General features: G+C 43.8%; 17 non-coding genes across 17 annotated transcripts; all 17 read right to left on the bottom strand.

Annotated features, from left to right (window-relative positions):
* Positions 1-1,075: 1,075 nt before the first annotated feature.
* Trnar-ucu lies at positions 1,076-1,148 on the bottom strand. The gene has a single exon. It is a non-coding gene; the product is annotated as a tRNA-Arg (tRNA).
* Positions 1,149-2,375: 1,227 nt separating this feature from the next.
* Trnar-ucu lies at positions 2,376-2,448 on the bottom strand. The gene has a single exon. It is a non-coding gene; the product is annotated as a tRNA-Arg (tRNA).
* Positions 2,449-3,675: 1,227 nt separating this feature from the next.
* On the bottom strand, positions 3,676-3,748 carry Trnar-ucu. Its single transcript has one exon. It is a non-coding gene; the product is annotated as a tRNA-Arg (tRNA).
* A 1,227-nt stretch (positions 3,749-4,975) lies between these two features.
* Positions 4,976-5,048, bottom strand: Trnar-ucu. The gene has a single exon. It is a non-coding gene; the product is annotated as a tRNA-Arg (tRNA).
* Positions 5,049-6,276: 1,228 nt separating this feature from the next.
* Trnar-ucu lies at positions 6,277-6,349 on the bottom strand. Its single transcript has one exon. It is a non-coding gene; the product is annotated as a tRNA-Arg (tRNA).
* A 1,227-nt stretch (positions 6,350-7,576) lies between these two features.
* On the bottom strand, positions 7,577-7,649 carry Trnar-ucu. Its single transcript has one exon. It is a non-coding gene; the product is annotated as a tRNA-Arg (tRNA).
* Positions 7,650-8,876: 1,227 nt separating this feature from the next.
* Trnar-ucu lies at positions 8,877-8,949 on the bottom strand. The gene has a single exon. It is a non-coding gene; the product is annotated as a tRNA-Arg (tRNA).
* Positions 8,950-10,176: 1,227 nt separating this feature from the next.
* Trnar-ucu lies at positions 10,177-10,249 on the bottom strand. The gene has a single exon. It is a non-coding gene; the product is annotated as a tRNA-Arg (tRNA).
* Positions 10,250-11,476: 1,227 nt separating this feature from the next.
* On the bottom strand, positions 11,477-11,549 carry Trnar-ucu. The gene has a single exon. It is a non-coding gene; the product is annotated as a tRNA-Arg (tRNA).
* Positions 11,550-12,776: 1,227 nt separating this feature from the next.
* Trnar-ucu lies at positions 12,777-12,849 on the bottom strand. Its single transcript has one exon. It is a non-coding gene; the product is annotated as a tRNA-Arg (tRNA).
* Positions 12,850-14,076: 1,227 nt separating this feature from the next.
* Positions 14,077-14,149, bottom strand: Trnar-ucu. The gene has a single exon. It is a non-coding gene; the product is annotated as a tRNA-Arg (tRNA).
* A 1,227-nt stretch (positions 14,150-15,376) lies between these two features.
* On the bottom strand, positions 15,377-15,449 carry Trnar-ucu. The gene has a single exon. It is a non-coding gene; the product is annotated as a tRNA-Arg (tRNA).
* A 1,227-nt stretch (positions 15,450-16,676) lies between these two features.
* On the bottom strand, positions 16,677-16,749 carry Trnar-ucu. The gene has a single exon. It is a non-coding gene; the product is annotated as a tRNA-Arg (tRNA).
* Positions 16,750-17,976: 1,227 nt separating this feature from the next.
* Trnar-ucu lies at positions 17,977-18,049 on the bottom strand. The gene has a single exon. It is a non-coding gene; the product is annotated as a tRNA-Arg (tRNA).
* Positions 18,050-19,276: 1,227 nt separating this feature from the next.
* Trnar-ucu lies at positions 19,277-19,349 on the bottom strand. Its single transcript has one exon. It is a non-coding gene; the product is annotated as a tRNA-Arg (tRNA).
* A 1,227-nt stretch (positions 19,350-20,576) lies between these two features.
* Trnar-ucu lies at positions 20,577-20,649 on the bottom strand. Its single transcript has one exon. It is a non-coding gene; the product is annotated as a tRNA-Arg (tRNA).
* A 1,227-nt stretch (positions 20,650-21,876) lies between these two features.
* Trnar-ucu lies at positions 21,877-21,949 on the bottom strand. Its single transcript has one exon. It is a non-coding gene; the product is annotated as a tRNA-Arg (tRNA).
* Positions 21,950-22,949: the final 1,000 nt, after the last annotated feature.

Genomic DNA, 22,949 nt, shown 5'->3' on the forward strand with positions numbered 1-22,949 from the left:
ACTCCGAATCGCTCTGTTTACCATGGCCCTACTGATTGAAACACCTGCGTATTGACAGAGTTGCTCTGTACAATCGTAGTAACACAGTCCTGCTATTAGATTCGCTCACGTGCGCTGCTTACAGATAAATGGGAATTACGCTCTTTAGAACAGCATCCACTCACAAAGTGGTAAACGACACACTGGAAACACTGTATGATTAGTCACATTTTTTGACTTTGGTTGACTGCTGTGTCACAGCCGGTCCCCATCATATGTATACACTCCAACGGACGTGTGTGCCCTGTTAGCACATTTGCCAGGAACGTTAGCTGCATCACCTCCCTGTCAATTTCATGCCGTCCTCGAAGCGTCAGCCATTGCTTGGTGACAGTGTGTTTCGATGAGACGTGGACAGATGATGCATCTCTCTCGCCGTCAGTTATAGGCGGGAATCATACTTAATGTAGTTTTCTGCAAGCGTCAGCGGAGCGTCAGACGTCTCTGTCTGGTCTTCTCCCTTCATGCATCCAGCAAGTCCCCTCCTGACAGTCCCCAGCAAAAGCCCCCTGCGCTGAAGCGAATATTGCCGCCGTTTCTATAGATACAGAGTGCCATTGTTTAATGGGAACAGTTAAGGAACCATAGTACTATATCTTGTTGTGAAACAGTCTACTTTTCTCACTTGTGGCCGAGAAAACTGAAACCCTCTCAGCTTGGGCTGGAAGAATTAAAGATCATGACTGGGATTACATACATTGACTCGTGAAGTAATACAAAATTATTTCACTCTTCATTGTATATGTTTCTGTACAAAATGTGCGCTCTATTGCTATATTTCTATCTGTAGGTAAAAATTGGGTATTGAAAGAAAATTTGCGTGAACAGGCACGTGAAAATATGGTTCCGTTTTTACAGCATTTACACATAACAGCGTCATGGATAACAGATCTACGAGAATTTTGCTTGTATGTGTAAGGTTGACATATTTAAGCATAGAACTGAGGTCACAACAATTTTCACCTTTTGAAGACGCTTGTGGTTACCCATATGTCAATACCCATCTCGTGATTGGCACATGTTTTTAAAAATTGCCCGTCCCTTGTGGGGATCGAACCCACGACCTTTGGATTAGAAGTCCAACGCGCTATCCTCTGCGCCAAAGGGACGCCGTGCAAGTGACGGGCTCAGATGTAAGAGATTCTGCAAGACATGACCCGTGCTACATGTCTCGCGTTACTTTTCTGATAGGCTTACTTTCATATTTCTCTGAAGCAATTACATCAAAGACTCATTATTTATGTAACAGACACGATACATCACTCCGAATCGCTCTGTTTACCATGGCCCTACTGATTGAAACACCTGCGTATTGACAGAGTTGCTCTGTACAATCGTAGTAACACAGTCCTGCTATTAGATTCGCTCACGTGCGCTGCTTACAGATAAATGGGAATTACGCTCTTTAGAACAGCATCCACTCACAAAGTGGTAAACGACACACTGGAAACACTGTATGATTAGTCACATTTTTTGACTTTGGTTGACTGCTGTGTCACAGCCGGTCCCCATCATATGTATACACTCCAACGGACGTGTGTGCCCTGTTAGCACATTTGCCAGGAACGTTAGCTGCATCACCTCCCTGTCAATTTCATGCCGTCCTCGAAGCGTCAGCCATTGCTTGGTGACAGTGTGTTTCGATGAGACGTGGACAGATGATGCATCTCTCTCGCCGTCAGTTATAGGCGGGAATCATACTTAATGTAGTTTTCTGCAAGCGTCAGCGGAGCGTCAGACGTCTCTGTCTGGTCTTCTCCCTTCATGCATCCAGCAAGTCCCCTCCTGACAGTCCCCAGCAAAAGCCCCCTGCGCTGAAGCGAATATTGCCGCCGTTTCTATAGATACAGAGTGCCATTGTTTAATGGGAACAGTTAAGGAACCATAGTACTATATCTTGTTGTGAAACAGTCTACTTTTCTCACTTGTGGCCGAGAAAACTGAAACCCTCTCAGCTTGGGCTGGAAGAATTAAAGATCATGACTGGGATTACATACATTGACTCGTGAAGTAATACAAAATTATTTCACTCTTCATTGTATTTGTTTCTGTACAAAATGTGCGTTCTATTGCCATATTTCTATCTGTAGGTAAAAATTGGGTATTGAAAGAAAATTTGCGTGAACAGGCACGTGAAGATATGGTTCCGTTTTTACAGCATTTACACATAACAGCGTCATGGATAACAGATCTACGAGAATTTTGCTTGTATGTGTAAGGTTGACATATTTAAGCATAGAACTGAGGTCACAACAATTTTCACCTTTTGAAGACGCTTGTGGTTACCCATATGTCAATACCCATCTCGTGATTGGCACATGTTTTTAAAAATTGCCCGTCCCTTGTGGGGATCGAACCCACGACCTTTGGATTAGAAGTCCAACGCGCTATCCTCTGCGCCAAAGGGACGCTGTGCAAGTGACGGGCTCAGATGTAAGAGATTCTGCAAGACATGACCCGTGCTACATGTCTCGCGTTACTTTTCTGATAGGCTTACTTTCATATTTCTCTGAAGCAATTACATCAAAGACTCATTATTTATGTAACAGACACGATACATCACTCCGAATCGCTCTGTTTACCATGGCCCTACTGATTGAAACACCTGCGTATTGACAGAGTTGCTCTGTACAATCGTAGTAACACAGTCCTGCTATTAGATTCGCTCACGTGCGCTGCTTACAGATAAATGGGAATTACGCTCTTTAGAACAGCATCCACTCACAAAGTGGTAAACGACACACTGGAAACACTGTATGATTAGTCACATTTTTTGACTTTGGTTGACTGCTGTGTCACAGCCGGTCCCCATCATATGTATACACTCCAACGGACGTGTGTGCCCTGTTAGCACATTTGCCAGGAACGTTAGCTGCATCACCTCCCTGTCAATTTCATGCCGTCCTCGAAGCGTCAGCCATTGCTTGGTGACAGTGTGTTTCGATGAGACGTGGACAGATGATGCATCTCTCTCGCCGTCAGTTATAGGCGGGAATCATACTTAATGTAGTTTTCTGCAAGCGTCAGCGGAGCGTCAGACGTCTCTGTCTGGTCTTCTCCCTTCATGCATCCAGCAAGTCCCCTCCTGACAGTCCCCAGCAAAAGCCCCCTGCGCTGAAGCGAATATTGCCGCCGTTTCTATAGATACAGAGTGCCATTGTTTAATGGGAACAGTTAAGGAACCATAGTACTATATCTTGTTGTGAAACAGTCTACTTTTCTCACTTGTGGCCGAGAAAACTGAAACCCTCTCAGCTTGGGCTGGAAGAATTAAAGATCATGACTGGGATTACATACATTGACTCGTGAAGTAATACAAAATTATTTCACTCTTCATTGTATTTGTTTCTGTACAAAATGTGCGTTCTATTGCTATATTTCTATCTGTAGGTAAAAATTGGGTATTGAAAGAAAATTTGCGTGAACAGGCACGTGAAGATATGGTTCCGTTTTTACAGCATTTACACATAACAGCGTCATGGATAACAGATCTACGAGAATTTTGCTTGTATGTGTAAGGTTGACATATTTAAGCATAGAACTGAGGTCACAACAATTTTCACCTTTTGAAGACGCTTGTGGTTACCCATATGTCAATACCCATCTCGTGATTGGCACATGTTTTTAAAAATTGCCCGTCCCTTGTGGGGATCGAACCCACGACCTTTGGATTAGAAGTCCAACGCGCTATCCTCTGCGCCAAATGGACGCTGTGCAAGTGACGGGCTCAGATGTAAGAGATTCTGCAAGACATGACCCGTGCTACATGTCTCGCGTTACTTTTCTGATAGGCTTACTTTCATATTTCTCTGAAGCAATTACATCAAAGACTCATTATTTATGTAACAGACACGATACATCACTCCGAATCGCTCTGTTTACCATGGCCCTACTGATTGAAACACCTGCGTATTGACAGAGTTGCTCTGTACAATCGTAGTAACACAGTCCTGCTATTAGATTCGCTCACGTGCGCTGCTTACAGATAAATGGGAATTACGCTCTTTAGAACAGCATCCACTCACAAAGTGGTAAACGACACACTGGAAACACTGTATGATTAGTCACATTTTTTGACTTTGGTTGACTGCTGTGTCACAGCCGGTCCCCATCATATGTATACACTCCAACGGACGTGTGTGCCCTGTTAGCACATTTGCCGGGAACGTTAGCTGCATCACCTCCCTGTCAATTTCATGCCGTCCTCGAAGCGTCAGCCATTGCTTGGTGACAGTGTGTTTCGATGAGACGTGGACAGATGATGCATCTCTCTCGCCGTCGGTTATAGGCGGGAATCATACTTAATGTAGTTTTCTGCAAGCGTCAGCGGAGCGTCAGACGTCTCTGTCTGGTCTTCTCCCTTCATGCATCCAGCAAGTCCCCTCCTGACAGTCCCCAGCAAAAGCCCCCTGCGCTGAAGCGAATATTGCCGCCGTTTCTATAGATACAGAGTGCCATTGTTTAATGGGAACAGTTAAGGAACCATAGTACTATATCTTGTTGTGAAACAGTCTACTTTTCTCACTTGTGGCCGAGAAAACTGAAACCCTCTCAGCTTGGGCTGGAAGAATTAAAGATCATGACTGGGATTACATACATTGACTCGTGAAGTAATACAAAATTATTTCACTCTTCATTGTATTTGTTTCTGTACAAAATGTGCGTTCTATTGCTATATTTCTATCTGTAGGTAAAAATTGGGTATTGAAAGAAAATTTGCGTGAACAGGCACGTGAAGATATGGTTCCGTTTTTACAGCATTTACACATAACAGCGTCATGGATAACAGATCTACGAGAATTTTGCTTGTATGTGTAAGGTTGACATATTTAAGCATAGAACTGAGGTCACAACAATTTTCACCTTTTGAAGACGCTTGTGGTTACCCATATGTCAATACCCATCTCGTGATTGGCACATGTTTTTAAAAATTGCCCGTCCCTTGTGGGGATCGAACCCACGACCTTTGGATTAGAAGTCCAACGCGCTATCCTCTGCGCCAAAGGGACGCTGTGCAAGTGACGGGCTCAGATGTAAGAGATTCTGCAAGACATGACCCGTGCTACATGTCTCGCAATACTTTTCTGATAGGCTTACTTTCATATTTCTCTGAAGCAATTACATCAAAGACTCATTATTTATGTAACAGACACGATACATCACTCCGAATCGCTCTGTTTACCATGGCCCTACTGATTGAAACACCTGCGTATTGACAGAGTTGCTCTGTACAATCGTAGTAACACAGTCCTGCTATTAGATTCGCTCACGTGCGCTGCTTACAGATAAATGGGAATTACGCTCTTTAGAACAGCATCCACTCACAAAGTGGTAAACGACACACTGGAAACACTGTATGATTAGTCACATTTTTTGACTTTGGTTGACTGCTGTGTCACAGCCGGTCCCCATCATATGTATACACTCCAACGGACGTGTGTGCCCTGTTAGCACATTTGCCAGGAACGTTAGCTGCATCACCTCCCTGTCAATTTCATGCCGTCCTCGAAGCGTCAGCCATTGCTTGGTGACAGTGTGTTTCGATGAGACGTGGACAGATGATGCATCTCTCTCGCCGTCAGTTATAGGCGGGAATCATACTTAATGTAGTTTTCTGCAAGCGTCAGCGGAGCGTCAGACGTCTCTGTCTGGTCTTCTCCCTTCATGCATCCAGCAAGTTCCCCTCCTGACAGTCCCCAGCAAAAGCCCCCTGCGCTGAAGCGAATATTGCCGCCGTTTCTATAGATACAGAGTGCCATTGTTTAATGGGAACAGTTAAGGAACCATAGTACTATATCTTGTTGTGAAACAGTCTACTTTTCTCACTTGTGGCCGAGAAAACTGAAACCCTCTCAGCTTGGGCTGGAAGAATTAAAGATCATGACTGGGATTACATACATTGACTCGTGAAGTAATACAAAATTATTTCACTCTTCATTGTATTTGTTTCTGTACAAAATGTGCGTTCTATTGCTATATTTCTATCTGTAGGTAAAAATTGGGTATTGAAAGAAAATTTGTGTGAACAGGCACGTGAAGATATGGTTCCGTTTTTACAGCATTTACACATAACAGCGTCATGGATAACAGATCTACGAGAATTTTGCTTGTATGTGTAAGGTTGACATATTTAAGCATAGAACTGAGGTCACAACAATTTTCACCTTTTGAAGACGCTTGTGGTTACCCATATGTCAATACCCATCTCGTGATTGGCACATGTTTTTAAAAATTGCCCGTCCCTTGTGGGGATCGAACCCACGACCTTTGGATTAGAAGTCCAACGCGCTATCCTCTGCGCCAAAGGGACGCTGTGCAAGTGACGGGCTCAGATGTAAGAGATTCTGCAAGACATGACCCGTGCTACATGTCTCGCGTTACTTTTCTGATAGGCTTACTTTCATATTTCTCTGAAGCAATTACATCAAAGACTCATTATTTATGTAACAGACACGATACATCACTCCGAATCGCTCTGTTTACCATGGCCCTACTGATTGAAACACCTGCGTATTGACAGAGTTGCTCTGTACAATCGTAGTAACACAGTCCTGCTATTAGATTCGCTCACGTGCGCTGCTTACAGATAAATGGGAATTACGCTCTTTAGAACAGCATCCACTCACAAAGTGGTAAACGACACACTGGAAACACTGTATGATTAGTCACATTTTTTGACTTTGGTTGACTGCTGTGTCACAGCCGGTCCCCATCATATGTATACACTCCAACGGACGTGTGTGCCCTGTTAGCACATTTGCCAGGAACGTTAGCTGCATCACCTCCCTGTCAATTTCATGCCGTCCTCGAAGCGTCAGCCATTGCTTGGTGACAGTGTGTTTCGATGAGACGTGGACAGATGATGCATCTCTCTCGCCGTCAGTTATAGGCGGGAATCATACTTAATGTAGTTTTCTGCAAGCGTCAGCGGAGCGTCAGACGTCTCTGTCTGGTCTTCTCCCTTCATGCATCCAGCAAGTCCCCTCCTGACAGTCCCCAGCAAAAGCCCCCTGCGCTGAAGCGAATATTGCCGCCGTTTCTATAGATACAGAGTGCCATTGTTTAATGGGAACAGTTAAGGAACCATAGTACTATATCTTGTTGTGAAACAGTCTACTTTTCTCACTTGTGGCCGAGAAAACTGAAACCCTCTCAGCTTGGGCTGGAAGAATTAAAGATCATGACTGGGATTACATACATTGACTCGTGAAGTAATACAAAATTATTTCACTCTTCATTGTATTTGTTTCTGTACAAAATGTGCGTTCTATTGCTATATTTCTATCTGTAGGTAAAAATTGGGTATTGAAAGAAAATTTGCGTGAACAGGCACGTGAAGATATGGTTCCGTTTTTACAGCATTTACACATAACAGCGTCATGGATAACAGATCTACGAGAATTTTGCTTGTATGTGTAAGGTTGGCATATTTAAGCATAGAACTGAGGTCACAACAATTTTCACCTTTTGAAGACGCTTGTGGTTACCCATATGTCAATACCCATCTCGTGATTGGCACATGTTTTTAAAAATTGCCCGTCCCTTGTGGGGATCGAACCCACGACCTTTGGATTAGAAGTCCAACGCGCTATCCTCTGCGCCAAAGGGACGCTGTGCAAGTGACGGGCTCAGATGTAAGAGATTCTGCAAGACATGACCCGTGCTACATGTCTCGCGTTACTTTTCTGATAGGCTTACTTTCATATTTCTCTGAAGCAATTACATCAAAGACTCATTATTTATGTAACAGACACGATACATCACTCCGAATCGCTCTGTTTACCATGGCCCTACTAATTGAAACACCTGCGTATTGACAGAGTTGCTCTGTACAATCGTAGTAACACAGTCCTGCTATTAGATTCGCTCACGTGCGCTGCTTACAGATAAATGGGAATTACGCTCTTTAGAACAGCATCCACTCACAAAGTGGTAAACGACACACTGGAAACACTGTATGATTAGTCACATTTTTTGACTTTGGTTGACTGCTGTGTCACAGCCGGTCCCCATCATATGTATACACTCCAACGGACGTGTGTGCCCTGTTAGCACATTTGCCAGGAACGTTAGCTGCATCACCTCCCTGTCAATTTCATGCCGTCCTCGAAGCGTCAGCCATTGCTTGGTGACAGTGTGTTTCGATGAGACGTGGACAGATGATGCATCTCTCTCGCCGTCAGTTATAGGCGGGAATCATACTTAATGTAGTTTTCTGCAAGCGTCAGCGGAGCGTCAGACGTCTCTGTCTGGTCTTCTCCCTTCATGCATCCAGCAAGTCCCCTCCTGACAGTCCCCAGCAAAAGCCCCCTGCGCTGAAGCGAATATTGCCGCCGTTTCTATAGATACAGAGTGCCATTGTTTAATGGGAACAGTTAAGGAACCATAGTACTATATCTTGTTGTGAAACAGTCTACTTTTCTCACTTGTGGCCGAGAAAACTGAAACCCTCTCAGCTTGGGCTGGAAGAATTAAAGATCATGACTGGGATTACATACATTGACTCGTGAAGTAATAAAAAATTATTTCACTCTTCATTGTATTTGTTTCTGTACAAAATGTGCGTTCTATTGCTATATTTCTATCTGTAGGTAAAAATTGGGTATTGAAAGAAAATTTGCGTGAACAGGCACGTGAAGATATGGTTCCGTTTTTACAGCATTTACACATAACAGCGTCATGGATAACAGATCTACGAGAATTTTGCTTGTATGTGTAAGGTTGACATATTTAAGCATAGAACTGAGGTCACAACAATTTTCACCTTTTGAAGACGCATGTGGTTACCCATATGTCAATACCCATCTCGTGATTGGCACATGTTTTTAACAATTGCCCGTCCCTTGTGGGGATCGAACCCACGACCTTTGGATTAGAAGTCCAACGCGCTATCCTCTGCGCCAAAGGGACGCTGTGCAAGTGACGGGCTCAGATGTAAGAGATTCTGCAAGACATGACCCGTGCTACATGTCTCGCGTTACTTTTCTGATAGGCTTACTTTCATATTTCTCTGAAGCAATTACATCAAAGACTCATTATTTATGTAACAGACACGATACATCACTCCGAATCGCTCTGTTTACCATGGCCCTACTGATTGAAACACCTGTGTATTGACAGAGTTGCTCTGTACAATCGTAGTAACACAGTCCTGCTATTAGATTCGCTCACGTGCGCTGCTTACAGATAAATGGGAATTACGCTCTTTAGAACAGCATCCACTCACAAAGTGGTAAACGACACACTGGAAACACTGTATGATTAGTCACATTTTTTGACTTTGGTTGACTGCTGTGTCACAGCCGGTCCCCATCATATGTATACACTCCAACGGACGTGTGTGCCCTGTTAGCACATTTGCCAGGAACGTTAGCTGCATCACCTCCCTGTCAATTTCATGCCGTCCTCGAAGCGTCAGCCATTGCTTGGTGACAGTGTGTTTCGATGAGACGTGGACAGATGATGCATCTCTCTCGCCGTCAGTTATAGGCGGGAATCATACTTAATGTAGTTTTCTGCAAGCGTCAGCGGAGCGTCAGACGTCTCTGTCTGGTCTTCTCCCTTCATGCATCCAGCAAGTCCCCTCCTGACAGTCCCCAGCAAAAGCCCCCTGCGCTGAAGCGAATATTGCCGCCGTTTCTATAGATACAGAGTGCCATTGTTTAATGGGAACAGTTAAGGAACCATAGTACTATATCTTGTTGTGAAACAGTCTAATTTTCTCACTTGTGGCCGAGAAAACTGAAACCCTCTCAGCTTGGGCTGGAAGAATTAAAGATCATGACTGGGATTACATACATTGACTCGTGAAGTAATACAAAATTATTTCACTCTTCATTGTATTTGTTTCTGTACAAAATGTGCGTTCTATTGCTATATTTCTATCTGTAGGTAAAAATTGGGTATTTAAAGAAAATTTGCGTGAACAGGCACGTGAAGATATGGTTCCGTTTTTACAGCATTTACACATAACAGCGTCATGGATAACAGATCTACGAGAATTTTGCTTGTATGTGTAAGGTTGACATATTTAAGCATAGAACTGAGGTCACAACAATTTTCACCTTTTGAAGACGCTTGTGGTTACCCATATGTCAATACCCATCTCGTGATTGGCACATGTTTTTAAAAATTGCCCGTCCCTTGTGGGGATCGAACCCACGACCTTTGGATTAGAAGTCCAACGCGCTATCCTCTGCGCCAAAGGGACGCTGTGCAAGTGACGGGCTCAGATGTAAGAGATTCTGCAAGACATGACCCGTGCTACATGTCTCGCGTTACTTTTCTGATAGGCTTACTTTCATATTTCTCTGAAGCAATTACATCAAAGACTCATTATTTATGTAACAGACACGATACATCACTCCGAATCGCTCTGTTTACCATGGCCCTACTGATTGAAACACCTGTGTATTGACAGAGTTGCTCTGTACAATCGTAGTAACACAGTCCTGCTATTAGATTCGCTCACGTGCGCTGCTTACAGATAAATGGGAATTACGCTCTTTAGAACAGCATCCACTCACAAAGTGGTAAACGACACACTGGAAACACTGTATGATTAGTCACATTTTTTGACTTTGGTTGACTGCTGTGTCACAGCCGGTCCCCATCATATGTATACACTCCAACGGACGTGTGTGCCCTGTTAGCACATTTGCCAGGAACGTTAGCTGCATCACCTCCCTGTCAATTTCATGCCGTCCTCGAAGCGTCAGCCATTGCTTGGTGACAGTGTGTTTCGATGAGACGTGGACAGATGATGCATCTCTCTCGCCGTCAGTTATAGGCGGGAATCATACTTAATGTAGTTTTCTGCAAGCGTCAGCGGAGCGTCAGACGTCTCTGTCTGGTCTTCTCCCTTCATGCATCCAGCAAGTCCCCTCCTGACAGTCCCCAGCAAAAGCCCCCTGCGCTGAAGCGAATATTGCCGCCGTTTCTATAGATACAGAGTGCCATTGTTTAATGGGAACAGTTAAGGAACCATAGTACTATATCTTGTTGTGAAACAGTCTACTTTTCTCACTTGTGGCCGAGAAAACTGAAACCCTCTCAGCTTGGGCTGGAAGAATTAAAGATCATGACTGGGATTACATACATTGACTCGTGAAGTAATACAAAATTATTTCACTCTTCATTGTATTTGTTTCTGTACAAAATGTGCGTTCTATTGCTATATTTCTATCTGTAGGTAAAAATTGGGTATTTAAAGAAAATTTGCGTGAACAGGCACGTGAAGATATGGTTCCGTTTTTACAGCATTTACACATAACAGCGTCATGGATAACAGATCTACGAGAATTTTGCTTGTATGTGTAAGGTTGACATATTTAAGCATAGAACTGAGGTCACAACAATTTTCACCTTTTGAAGACGCTTGTGGTTACCCATATGTCAATACCCATCTCGTGATTGGCACATGTTTTTAAAAATTGCCCGTCCCTTGTGGGGATCGAACCCACGACCTTTGGATTAGAAGTCCAACGCGCTATCCTCTGCGCCAAAGGGACGCTGTGCAAGTGACGGGCTCAGATGTAAGAGATTCTGCAAGACATGACCCGTGCTACATGTCTCGCGTTACTTTTCTGATAGGCTTACTTTCATATTTCTCTGAAGCAATTACATCAAAGACTCATTATTTATGTAACAGACACGATACATCACTCCGAATCGCTCTGTTTACCATGGCCCTACTGATTGAAACACCTGCGTATTGACAGAGTTGCTCTGTACAATCGTAGTAACACAGTCCTGCTATTAGATTCGCTCACGTGCGCTGCTTACAGATAAATGGGAATTACGCTCTTTAGAACAGCATCCACTCACAAAGTGGTAAACGACACACTGGAAACACTGTATGATTAGTCACATTTTTTGACTTTGGTTGACTGCTGTGTCACAGCCGGTCCCCATCATATGTATACACTCCAACGGACGTGTGTGCCCTGTTAGCACATTTGCCAGGAACGTTAGCTGCATCACCTCCCTGTCAATTTCATGCCGTCCTCGAAGCGTCAGCCATTGCTTGGTGACAGTGTGTTTCGATGAGACGTGGACAGATGATGCATCTCTCTCGCCGTCAGTTATAGGCGGGAATCATACTTAATGTAGTTTTCTGCAAGCGTCAGCGGAGCGTCAGACGTCTCTGTCTGGTCTTCTCCCTTCATGCATCCAGCAAGTCCCCTCCTGACAGTCCCCAGCAAAAGCCCCCTGCGCTGAAGCGAATATTGCCGCCGTTTCTATAGATACAGAGTGCCATTGTTTAATGGGAACAGTTAAGGAACCATAGTACTATATCTTGTTGTGAAACAGTCTACTTTTCTCACTTGTGGCCGAGAAAACTGAAACCCTCTCAGCTTGGGCTGGAAGAATTAAAGATCATGACTGGGATTACATACATTGACTCGTGAAGTAATACAAAATTATTTCACTCTTCATTGTATTTGTTTCTGTACAAAATGTGCGTTCTATTGCTATATTTCTATCTGTAGGTAAAAATTGGGTATTGAAAGAAAATTTGCGTGAACAGGCACGTGAAGATATGGTTCCGTTTTTACAGCATTTACACATAACAGCGTCATGGATAACAGATCTACGAGAATTTTGCTTGTATGTGTAAGGTTGACATATTTAAGCATAGAACTGAGGTCACAACAATTTTCACCTTTTGAAGACGCTTGTGGTTACCCATATGTCAATACCCATCTCGTGATTGGCACATGTTTTTAAAAATTGCCCGTCCCTTGTGGGGATCGAACCCACGACCTTTGGATTAGAAGTCCAACGCGCTATCCTCTGCGCCAAAGGGACGCTGTGCAAGTGACGGGCTCAGATGTAAGAGATTCTGCAAGACATGACCCGTGCTACATGTCTCGCGTTACTTTTCTGATAGGCTTACTTTCATATTTCTCTGAAGCAATTACATCAAAGACTCATTATTTATGTAACAGACACGATACATCACTCCGAATCGCTCTGTTTACCATGGCCCTACTGATTGAAACACCTGCGTATTGACAGAGTTGCTCTGTACAATCGTAGTAACACAGTCCTGCTATTAGATTCGCTCACGTGCGCTGCTTACAGATAAATGGGAATTACGCTCTTTAGAACAGCATCCACTCACAAAGTGGTAAACGACACACTGGAAACACTGTATGATTAGTCACATTTTTTGACTTTGGTTGACTGCTGTGTCACAGCCGGTCCCCATCATATGTATACACTCCAACGGACGTGTGTGCCCTGTTAGCACATTTGCCAGGAACGTTAGCTGCATCACCTCCCTGTCAATTTCATGCCGTCCTCGAAGCGTCAGCCATTGCTTGGTGACAGTGTGTTTCGATGAGACGTGGACAGATGATGCATCTCTCTCGCCGTCAGTTATAGGCGGGAATCATACTTAATGTAGTTTTCTGCAAGCGTCAGCGGAGCGTCAGACGTCTCTGTCTGGTCTTCTCCCTTCATGCATCCAGCAAGTCCCCTCCTGACAGTCCCCAGCAAAAGCCCCCTGCGCTGAAGCGAATATTGCCGCCGTTTCTATAGATACAGAGTGCCATTGTTTAATGGGAACAGTTAAGGAACCATAGTACTATATCTTGTTGTGAAACAGTCTACTTTTCTCACTTGTGGCCGAGAAAACTGAAACCCTCTCAGCTTGGGCTGGAAGAATTAAAGATCATGACTGGGATTACATACATTGACTCGTGAAGTAATACAAAATTATTTCACTCTTCATTGTATTTGTTTCTGTACAAAATGTGCGTTCTATTGCTATATTTCTATCTGTAGGTAAAAATTGGGTATTGAAAGAAAATTTGCGTGAACAGGCACGTGAAGATATGGTTCCGTTTTTACAGCATTTACACATAACAGCGTCATGGATAACAGATCTACGAGAATTTTGCTTGTATGTGTAAGGTTGACATATTTAAGCATAGAACTGAGGTCACAACAATTTTCACCTTTTGAAGACGCTTGTGGTTACCCATATGTCAATACCCATCTCGTGATTGGCACATGTTTTTAAAAATTGCCCATCCCTTGTGGGGATCGAACCCACGACCTTTTTATTAGAAGTCCAACGCGCTATCCTCTGCGCCAAAGGGACGCTGTGCAAGTGACGGGCTCAGATGTAAGAGATTCTGCAAGACATGACCCGTGCTACATGTCTCGCGTTACTTTTCTGATAGGCTTACTTTCATATTTCTCTGAAGCAATTACATCAAAGACTCATTATTTATGTAACAGACACGATACATCACTCCGAATCGCTCTGTTTACCATGGCCCTACTGATTGAAACACCTGCGTATTGACAGAGTTGCTCTGTACAATCGTAGTAACACAGTCCTGCTATTAGATTCGCTCACGTGCGCTGCTTACAGATAAATGGGAATTACGCTCTTTAGAACAGCATCCACTCACAAAGTGGTAAACGACACACTGGAAACACTGTATGATTAGTCACATTTTTTGACTTTGGTTGACTGCTGTGTCACAGCCGGTCCCCATCATATGTATACACTCCAACGGACGTGTGTGCCCTGTTAGCACATTTGCCAGGAACGTTAGCTGCATCACCTCCCTGTCAATTTCATGCCGTCCTCGAAGCGTCAGCCATTGCTTGGTGACAGTGTGTTTCGATGAGACGTGGACAGATGATGCATCTCTCTCGCCGTCAGTTATAGGCGGGAATCATACTTAATGTAGTTTTCTGCAAGCGTCAGCGGAGCGTCAGATGTCTCTGTCTGGTCTTCTCCCTTCATGCATCCAGCAAGTCCCCTCCTGACAGTCCCCAGCAAAAGCCCCCTGCGCTGAAGCGAATATTGCCGCCGTTTCTATAGATACAGAGTGCCATTGTTTAATGGGAACAGTTAAGGAACCATAGTACTATATCTTGTTGTGAAACAGTCTACTTTTCTCACTTGTGGCCGAGAAAACTGAAACCCTCTCAGCTTGGGCTGGAAGAATTAAAGATCATGACTGGGATTACATACATTGACTCGTGAAGTAATACAAAATTATTTCACTCTTCATTGTACTTGTTTCTGTACAAAATGAGCGTTCTATTGCTATATTTCTATCTGTAGGTAAAAATTGGGTATTGAAAGAAAATTTGCGTGAACAGGCACGTGAAGATATGGTTCCGTTTTTACAGCATTTACACATAACAGCGTCATGGATAACAGATCTACGAGAATTTTGCTTGTATGTGTAAGGTTGACATATTTAAGCATAGAACTGAGGTCACAACAATTTTCACCTTTTGAAGACGCTTGTGGTTACCCATATGTCAATACCCATCTCGTGATTGGCACATGTTTTTAAAAATTGCCCGTCCCTTGTGGGGATCGAACCCACGACCTTCGGATTAGAAGTCCAACGCGCTATCCTCTGCGCCAAAGGGACGCTGTGCAAGTGACGGGCTCAGATGTAAGAGATTCTGCAAGACATGACCCGTGCTACATGTCTCGCGTTACTTTTCTGATAGGCTTACTTTCATATTTCTCTGAAGCAATTACATCAAAGACTCATTATTTATGTAACAGACACGATACATCACTCCGAATCGCTCTGTTTACCATGGCCCTACGGATTGAAACACCTGCGTATTGACAGAGTTGCTCTGTACAATCGTAGTAACACAGTCCTGCTATTAGATTCGCTCACGTGCGCTGCTTACAGATAAATGGGAATTACGCTCTTTAGAACAGCATCCACTCACAAAGTGGTAAACGACACACTGGAAACACTGTATGATTAGTCACATTTTTTGACTTTGGTTGACTGCTGTGTCACAGCCGGTCCCCATCATATGTATACACTCCAACGGACGTGTGTGCCCTGTTAGCACATTTGCCAGGAACGTTAGCTGCATCACCTCCCTGTCAATTTCATGCCGTCCTCGAAGCGTCAGCCATTGCTTGGTGACAGTGTGTTTCGATGAGACGTGGACAGATGATGCATCTCTCTCGCCGTCAGTTATAGGCGGGAATCATACTTAATGTAGTTTTCTGCAAGCGTCAGCGGAGCGTCAGACGTCTCTGTCTGGTCTTCTCCCTTCATGCATCCAGCAAGTCCCCTCCTGACAGTCCCCAGCAAAAGCCCCCTGCGCTGAAGCGAATATTGCCGCCGTTTCTATAGATACAGAGTGCCATTGTTTAATGGGAACAGTTAAGGAACCATAGTACTATATCTTGTTGTGAAACAGTCTACTTTTCTCACTTGTGGCCGAGAAAACTGAAACCCTCTCAGCTTGGGCTGGAAGAATTAAAGATCATGACTGGGATTACATACATTGACTCGTGAAGTAATACAAAATTATTTCACTCTTCATTGTATTTGTTTCTGTACAAAATGTGCGTTCTATTGCTATATTTCTATCTGTAGGTAAAAATTGGGTATTGAAAGAAAATTTGCGTGAACAGGCACGTGAAGATATGGTTCCGTTTTTACAGCATTTACACATAACAGCGTCATGGATAACAGATCTACGAGAATTTTGCTTGTATGTGTAAGGTTGACATATTTAAGCATAGAACTGAGGTCACAACAATTTTCACCTTTTGAAGACGCTTGTGGTTACCCATATGTCAATACCCATCTCGTGATTGGCACATGTTTTTAAAAATTGCCCGTCCCTTGTGGGGATCGAACCCACGACCTTTGGATTAGAAGTCCAACGCGCTATCCTCTGCGCCAAAGGGACGCTGTGCAAGTGACGGGCTCAGATGTAAGAGATTCTGCAAGACATGACCCGTGCTACATGTCTCGCGTTACTTTTCTGATAGGCTTACTTTCATATTTCTCTGAAGCAATTACATCAAAGACTCATTATTTATGTAACAGACACGATACATCACTCCGAATCGCTCTGTTTACCATGGCCCTACTGATTGAAACACCTGCGTATTGACAGAGTTGCTCTGTACAATCGTAGTAACACAGTCCTGCTATTAGATTCGCTCACGTGCGCTGCTTACAGATAAATGGGAATTACGCTCTTTAGAACAGCATCCACTCACAAAGTGGTAAACGACACACTGGAAACACTGTATGATTAGTCACATTTTTTGACTTTGGTTGACTGCTGTGTCACAGCCGGTCCCCATCACATGTATACACTCCAACGGACGTGTGTGCCCTGTTAGCACATTTGCCAGGAACGTTAGCTGCATCACCTCCCTGTCAATTTCATGCCGTCCTCGAAGCGTCAGCCATTGCTTGGTGACAGTGTGTTTCGATGAGACGTGGACAGATGATGCATCTCTCTCGCCGTCAGTTATAGGCGGGAATCATACTTAATGTAGTTTTCTGCAAGCGTCAGCGGAGCGTCAGACGTCTCTGTCTGGTCTTCTCCCTTCATGCATCCAGCAAGTCCCCTCCTGACAGTCCCCAGCAAAAGCCCCCTGCGCTGAAGCGAATATTGCCGCCGTTTCTATAGATACAGAGTGCCATTGTTTAATGGGAACAGTTAAGGAACCATAGTACTATATCTTGTTGTGAAACAGTCTACTTTTCTCACTTGTGGCCGAGAAAACTGAAACCCTCTCAGCTTGGGCTGGAAGAATTAAAGATCATGACTGGGATTACATACATTGACTCGTGAAGTAATACAAAATTATTTCACTCTTCATTGTATTTGTTTCTGTACAAAATGTGCGTTCTATTGCTATATTTCTATCTGTAGGTAAAAATTGGGTATTGAAAGAAAATTTGCGTGAACAGGCACGTGAAGATATGGTTCCGTTTTTACAGCATTTACACATAACAGCGTCATGGATAACAGATCTACGAGAATTTTGCTTGTATGTGTAAGGTTGACTTATTTGAGCATAGAACTGAGGTCACAACAATTTTCACCTTTTGAAGACGCTTGTGGTTACCCATATGTCAATACCCATCTCGTGATTGGCACATGTTTTTAAAAATTGCCCGTCCCTTGTGGGGATCGAACCCACGACCTTTGGATTAGAAGTCCAACGCGCTATCCTCTGCGCCAAAGGGACGCTGTGCAAGTGACGGGCTCAGATGTAAGAGATTCTGCAAGACATGACCCGTGCTACATGTCTCGCGTTACTTTTCTGATAGGCTTACTTTCATATTTCTCTGAAGCAATTACATCAAAGACTCATTATTTATGTAACAGACACGATACATCACTCCGAATCGCTCTGTTTACCATGGCCCTACTGATTGAAACACCTGCGTATTGACAGAGTTGCTCTGTACAATCGTAGTAACACAGTCCTGCTATTAGATTCGCTCACGTGCGCTGCTTACAGATAACTGGGAATTACGCTCTTTAGAACAGCATCCACTCACAAAGTGGTAAGCGACACACTGGAAACACTGTATGATTAGTCACATTTTTTGACTTTGGTTGACTGCTGTGTCACAGCCGGTCCCCATCATATGTATACACTCCAACGGACGTGTGTGCCCTGTTAGCACATTTGCCAGGAACGTTAGCTGCATCACCTCCCTGTCAATTTCATGCCGTCCTCGAAGCGTCAGCCATTGCTTGGTGACAGTGTGTTTCGATGAGACGTGGACAGATGATGCATCTCTCTCGCCGTCAGTTATAGGCGGGAATCATACTTAATGTAGTTTTCTGCAAGCGTCAGCGGAGCGTCAGACGTCTCTGTCTGGTCTTCTCCCTTCATGCATCCAGCAAGTCCCCTCCTGACAGTCCCCAGCAAAAGCCCCCTGCGCTGAAGCGAATATTGCCGCCGTTTCTATAGATACAGAGTGCCATTGTTTAATGGGAACAGTTAAGGAACCATAGTACTATATCTTGTTGTGAAACAGTCTACTTTTCTCACTTGTGGCCGAGAAAACTGAAACCCTCTCAGCTTGGGCTGGAAGAATTAAAGATCATGACTGGGATTACATACATTGACTCGTGAAGTAATACAAAATTATTTCACTCTTCATTGTATTTGTTTCTGTACAAAATGTGCGTTCTATTGCTATATTTCTATCTGTAGGTAAAAATTGGGTATTGAAAGAAAATTTGCGTGAACAGGCACGTGAAGATATGGTTCCGTTTTTACAGCATTTACACATAACAGCGTCATGGATAACAGATCTACGAGAATTTTGCTTGTATGTGTAAGGTTGACATATTTAAGCATAGAACTGAGGTCACAACAATTTTCACCTTTTGAAGACGCTTGTGGTTACCCATATGTCAATACCCATCTCGTGATTGGCACATGTTTTTAAAAATTGCCCGTCCCTTGTGGGGATCGAACCCACGACCTTTGGATTAGAAGTCCAACGCGCTATCCTCTGCGCCAAAGGGACGCTGTGCAAGTGACGGGCTCAGATGTAAGAGATTCTGCAAGACATGACCCGTGCTACATGTCTCGCGTTACTTTTCTGATAGGCTTACTTTCATATTTCTCTGAAGCAATTACATCAAAGACTCATTATTTATGTAACAGACACGATACATCACTCCGAATCGCTCTGTTTACCATGGCCCTACTGATTGAAACACCTGCGTATTGACAGAGTTGCTCTGTACAATCGTAGTAACACAGTCCTGCTATTAGATTCGCTCACGTGCGCTGCTTACAGATAAATGGGAATTACGCTCTTTAGAACAGCATCCACTCACAAAGTGGTAAACGACACACTGGAAACACTGTATGATTAGTCACATTTTTTGACTTTGGTTGACTGCTGTGTCACAGCCGGTCCCCATCATATGTATACACTCCAACGGACGTGTGTGCCCTGTTAGCACATTTGCCAGGAACGTTAGCTGCATCACCTCCCTGTCAATTTCATGCCGTCCTCGAAGCGTCAGCCATTGCTTGGTGACAGTGTGTTTCGATGAGACGTGGACAGATGATGCATCTCTCTCGCCGTCAGTTATAGGCGGGAATCATACTTAATGTAGTTTTCTGCAAGCGTCAGCGGAGCGTCAGACGTCTCTGTCTGGTCTTCTCCCTTCATGCATCCAGCAAGTCCCCTCCTGACAGTCCCCAGCAAAAGCCCCCTGCGCTGAAGCGAATATTGCCGCCGTTTCTATAGATACAGAGTGCCATTGTTTAATGGGAACAGTTAAGGAACCATAGTACTATATCTTGTTGTGAAACAGTCTACTTCTCTCACTTGTGGCCGAGAAAACTGAAACCCTCTCAGCTTGGGCTGGAAGAATTAAAGATCATGACTGGGATTACATACATTGACTCGTGAAGTAATACAAAATTATTTCACTCTTCATTGTATTTGTTTCTGTACAAAATGTGCGTTCTATTGCTATATTTCTATCTGTAGGTAAAAATTGGTTATTGAAAGAAAATTTGCGTGAACAGGCACGTGAAGATATGGTTCCGTTTTTACAGCATTTACACATAACAGCGTCATGGATAACAGATCTACGAGAATTTTGCTTGTATGTGTAAGGTTGACATATTTAAGCATAGAACTGAGGTCACAACAATTTTCACCTTTTGAAGACGCTTGTGGTTACCCATATGTCAATACCCATCTCGTGATTGGCACATGTTTTTAAAAATTGCCCGTCCCTTGTGGGGATCGAACCCACGACCTTTGGATTAGAAGTCCAACGCGCTATCCTCTGCGCCAAAGGGACGCTGTGCAAGTGACGGGCTCAGATGTAAGAGATTCTGCAAGACATGACCCGTGCTACATGTCTCGCGTTACTTTTCTGATAGGCTTACTTTCATATTTCTCTGAAGCAATTACATCAAAGACTCATTATTTATGTAACAGACACGATACATCACTCCGAATCGCTCTGTTTACCATGGCCCTACTGATTGAAACACCTGCGTATTGACAGAGTTGCTCTGTACAATCGTAGTAACACAGTCCTGCTATTAGATTCGCTCACGTGCGCTGCTTACAGATAAATGGGAATTACGCTCTTTAGAACAGCATCCACTCACAAAGTGGTAAACGACACACTGGAAACACTGTATGATTAGTCACATTTTTTGACTTTGGTTGACTGCTGTGTCACAGCCGGTCCCCATCATATGTATACACTCCAACGGACGTGTGTGCCCTGTTAGCACATTTGCCAGGAACGTTAGCTGCATCACCTCCCTGTCAATTTCATGCCGTCCTCGAAGCGTCAGCCATTGCTTGGTGACAGTGTGTTTCGATGAGACGTGGACAGATGATGCATCTCTCTCGCCGTCAGTTATAGGCGGGAATCATACTTAATGTAGTTTTCTGCAAGCGTCAGCGGAGCGTCAGACGTCTCTGTCTGGTCTTCTCCCTTCATGCATCCAGCAAGTCCCCTCCTGACAGTCCCCAGCAAAAGCCCCCTGCGCTGAAGCGAATATTGCCGCCGTTTCTATAGATACAGAGTGCCATTGTTTAATGGGAACAGTTAAGGAACCATAGTACTATATCTTGTTGTGAAACAGTCTACTTTTCTCACTTGTGGCTGAGAAAACTGAAACCCTCTCAGCTTGGGCTGGAAGAATTAAAGATCATGACTGGGATTACATACATTGACTCGTGAAGTAATACAAAATTATTTCACTCTTCATTGTATTTGTTTCTGTACAAAATGTGCGTTCTATTGCTATATTTCTATCTGTAGGTAAAAATTGGGTATTGAAAGAAAATTTGCGTGAACAGGCACGTGAAGATATGGTTCCGTTTTTACAGCATTTACACATAACAGCGTCATGGATAACAGATCTACGAGAATTTTGCTTGTATGTGTAAGGTTGACATATTTAAGCATAGAACTGAGGTCACAACAATTTTCACCTTTTGAAGACGCTTGTGGTTACCCATATGTCAATACCCATCTCGTGATTGGCACATGTTTTTAAAAATTGCCCGTCCCTTGTGGGGATCGAACCCACGACCTTTGGATTAGAAGTCCAACGCGCTATCCTCTGCGCCAAAGGGACGCTGTGCAAGTGACGGGCTCAGATGTAAGAGATTGTGCAAGACATGACCCGTGCTACATGTCTCGCGTTACTTTTCTGATAGGCTTACTTTCATATTTCTCTGAAGCAATTACATCAAAGACTCATTATTTATGTAACAGACACGATACATCACTCCGAATCGCTCTGTTTACCATGGCCCTACTGATTGAAACACCTGCGTATTGACAGAGTTGCTCTGTACAATCGTAGTAACACAGTCCTGCTATTAGATTCGCTCACGTGCGCTGCTTACAGATAAATGGGAATTACGCTCTTTAGAACAGCATCCACTCACAAAGTGGTAAACGACACACTGGAAACACTGTATGATTAGTCACATTTTTTGACTTTGGTTGACTGCTGTGTCACAGCCGGTCCCCATCATATGTATACACTCCAACGGACGTGTGTGCCCTGTTAGCACATTTGCCAGGAACGTTAGCTGCATCACCTCCCTGTCAATTTCATGCCGTCCTCGAAGCGTCAGCCATTGCTTGGTGACAGTGTGTTTCGATGAGACGTGGACAGATGATGCATCTCTCTCGCCGTCAGTTATAGGCGGGAATCATACTTAATGTAGTTTTCTGCAAGCGTCAGCGGAGCGTCAGACGTCTCTGTCTGGTCTTCTCCCTTCATGCATCCAGCAAGTCCCCTCCTGACAGTCCCCAGCAAAAGCCCCCTGCGCTGAAGCGAATATTGCCGCCGTTTCTATAGATACAGAGTGCCATTGTTTAATGGGAACAGTTAAGGAACCATAGTACTATATCTTGTTGTGAAACAGTCTACTTTTCTCACTTGTGGCCGAGAAAACTGAAACCCTCTCAGCTTGGGCTGGAAGAATTAAAGATCATGACTGGGATTACATACATTGACTCGTGAAGTAATACAAAATTATTTCACTCTTCATTGTATTTGTTTCTGTACAAAATGTGCGTTCTATTGCTATATTTCTATCTGTAGGTAAAAATTGGGTATTGAA

The sequence above is a fragment of the Schistocerca americana genome, chromosome 1, assembly GCF_021461395.2.
Source record: "Schistocerca americana isolate TAMUIC-IGC-003095 chromosome 1, iqSchAmer2.1, whole genome shotgun sequence".
Classification (NCBI taxonomy): domain Eukaryota; kingdom Metazoa; phylum Arthropoda; class Insecta; order Orthoptera; family Acrididae; genus Schistocerca; species Schistocerca americana.